This window comes from Juglans microcarpa x Juglans regia, chromosome 1D (assembly GCF_004785595.1).
Source record: "Juglans microcarpa x Juglans regia isolate MS1-56 chromosome 1D, Jm3101_v1.0, whole genome shotgun sequence".
Classification (NCBI taxonomy): domain Eukaryota; kingdom Viridiplantae; phylum Streptophyta; class Magnoliopsida; order Fagales; family Juglandaceae; genus Juglans; species Juglans microcarpa x Juglans regia.
This window is the reverse complement of record NC_054594.1, coordinates 43,876,746-43,880,295: the sequence shown is the minus strand read 5'-3', so window position 1 is coordinate 43,880,295 and position 3,550 is coordinate 43,876,746.

The following is a 3,550-nucleotide window of genomic DNA, read 5'->3' as shown; positions in this document are numbered from 1 at the left end:
AAATACTACTTATTTGCCACGAACTTGGCTGCAACTAATATGTATTTGGGAAGACCTATTTCGCTGCAAATAGGTTTTTTCCATAAAGAAATAAAACTATTTGCAACGAATCTGAATTCACCACAAATAGAAAAAAAAAAAAACCACAAAAAAATATAAAACCAATTGTTGAATTAAAAATTCACAACAAATGGTCCCAAAACAAGGCAAAAATAAAAACTTTTAGATTAAAAATCAATATTGGATATTCACAGTTTAAATAAATCTAATAAACATATATTATATATGACTGTCCTATTTATATCAATTTGTCGACTGCAGCATGTTGTCCCCTGGAAGTTCCTCTGGGATAAAATTCCATAATGGGCAGTAGCATGTTGTGGCAGATGGGTGATTGATCCTACAAGAATGTTGGGCTTTTGCGGCCATTATTTTTTGCGGCGACTAAGAACATCCGTGAATGTTTGTTCATATCCAACGAACTGGCTTCTAGACTGCATGTGGAAACTTCTCCAGAAATAATACTCTTTTTTTACGGTGAGTTTTGGTCGCCGCAATTACAAGCGTAGCAAATGAAATTTTTTATTTGTTCAGCATTTTCTTCCTACTGTTAATAATATTTTTTGCATCGAAATTATGCCACCGCAAAAACAATCACAGAAAATACGGAAAATTTTGACTGGCGGTTTTTCTTCCCATCGTTAAAAACACTTAATGCGGCGAAATTTTGACGATGCAAAGCAATCGTTGCAAACTGAATCCTTTAGCGGCGACAAATACTAGTTTAGCGGCAAATTTAAGTCACCGTAAATGATATATTTTCCAAGACACTAACGATTTGAAAAGTGATGGACCCAGCAAAAGTTTTTCTCCAAAATTCAGAACCTGCCCAAACCATCTCTCTCGTCTCTGTTGAGGTGTTGACATCGCAAACCTGCCCAGACCATCTTCTCTAGTCTTTGTTGAGGTATTGCTGCCGCAAACCTGCCCAGACCATCTTCTCTCATCTCTGTTGAGGTCTTGCCGCTGCAATGTGTAAGAAATCTGTGTTTATCTCTCTCACCCTTCCATCTGATCATGTACTGGTCGGTCTCTCCCTCTCTCCCCCCTCACTCTCTCTCTATTTATGATAACTCTCATTTCGGTCTTCTGTTTAACGACCTAAGGTGTCGCGATAGCAGTTCCAGGCGGTGCGCCACCTCCTCATGTGTATGTCATCTCCTTCATCTAATATTAGCACAATACTCTATCTAGTATATGATGTGTAAACATTGATGTGTATCTAGATTATGCGATGCCCATTTTCATGCATATAGAATCAACCGATTTCACAGCATATTCATGTACATGTTTACCTTAGATATCAGGCCTTACTTTATAATCAAAGAGATCGAATTACGAAATTAACAGAATTAATTCACAGTACCGAGAGTTTTGTTACATATATATTAGTTCCATTTCTAGATTTTTTAGATATTTGAGACCATGTTGATACTAATTTTTTGATTAGGACTTTCATGCATATAGTTAAGAGGTTCTTAATATTAGTTAAATCTAACTTTTTTCTTTGAGGATCTAGAGGAATATTGAAACTGTGGGAAGCTCGATGTGCCTTCTCGAAGCAATGAACTAAATTGTATCATTACTAGTTCTGACGTTTAGCCTTAGTAGACTTAAACTTCACAGTTTTGTGCAACAAATTACCAATTCTTGCTAATTTTCTCAATCAACCAGAGTTATAAATTTGGCCTAATCAAGTTTAGCTGCTCCATTGCCCTTTATTTATTTTTAGATATTATATTATGAATATTAGTTCTTAGAACCTATTTTGTTTCTGGCCTCTCCAAACCCTCCATTTGTATTCCACTTTTTAGTGTATTGAAAGCTTATTCATAACAAAAAAATGCACCAAATTAGAGTGTATCATTTCTTAATGTATGCTGTGAATGGTTAAGAACATAGGTCTTAATTGTTATGATTTTACTAATTTCAAGTATGTGCTGCATGTATATACTCCCAGACCCGAAAGATTTTTTCATGTGGAGTATCATGTACATGCATGTAGAGATTTTGACATATAGATTAGTACTATTGGCATATAAGGATAGCAAGTATTTAATAAGAACTAGCTAGTGTGAGTGCAAAATTAGTAAGTAATTGATGTGTTGAACTCATGAGTTCAACAAATCAATTATTAAATACTAGAAACTGAGCAGTTTATATATATGTAGTGTTGTCTCAAGTCTTCATGAAGGCAATCAGGTTATTTTGTATGAATGCTAGAATCATGATATATGCAAAATGTTGTATATATAATTATATTACTGATGACATATATTTGTATGCATATGCAAAAAGTAACAATTATATATATAGACCAAATTCATAATGCAAGGGATTATGTGAAAACCCTATATATATATATATATATATATATATATATATATATATTTATATATATGTACGTGTAAACCCAATGTAGATCATTTAGAATGGGCAGATTAATTTCTACCCAGTTAGGCAAGGGATAATTAACTTTACAAACAACTGATCATGAGTCTTGTTTGGGCAAAAATGATGATTTTCGGCGCCCATTACGTTCGACGGAATACCCCTAACATTCATACTGTTTAATATTGGTCAAAACCCAATTTTCGGCAACCTCTATTGCACTGGAAAACCCAACAATTTCGTAGAAATTGAAATTCCTCTCGATTATTCCAATCACCGTAAATACTTGGTATTGCGATCTAATCTGAAACTTTCTCCACTTTCTCTCGACATGTATAGAATTGCAGCTAGGTTTCTTGGTGTCTCTTAAATCCCCGATAAAAACCACCTTTTGCGACGAACCAATCCCGTAGGCACCACCACAGATCTTGCAGCAACAAAGTCGATTGGGCCCTAAAAATTTTGCAGCATTTATCGGTCGCTGTTGTTTCGGAGGACAAAATTGTCGAGAATTGCCTTTGAATTTACGGAGGAGCATTGCGGCTAAAAAAGTGGCTTATGTCAGGCTCGAATAGCAGCAGTTTATATGCGCTCGATAAAAAGCCGCGTTTAATTTTTTGTGGCGATTATGATACTTATAGTGGCAACATATGACTGCCGCAAAAAGTGTATATTCTTGTAGTGTGACCAACAACGGCAACAACAAGGTTCCATATAGCAATAAGAAGCTGCAGTAGTAGTAGGCATACACTAGAAGATTCCTCTCAAACCTTTTGAAATAAGAAAAAAAATAAGTCAATTCTAATAACACCATAGAGCCCATGAATTTGGAATGAAACTCCAAGTTTAATATGATGAACAAGGTTACCATCCAATTCCTTAAATTCTCTAAAACAAACACAATGATTTAACATCTTTATTAAGTTCTAATAGGGCTAGTGAAAGAAGTGGGAATAACAATAAACTGAAAATGCAGTGTTGAATTGGCACCTTTAAGACCGTATTGTTAAGGATATCAATCACGTGCTCCCTACAAACTCTGCAACAAACTCTATCATTTAGTTTCCTACAGATTCTGCTATTTCATATTAAACTTGAA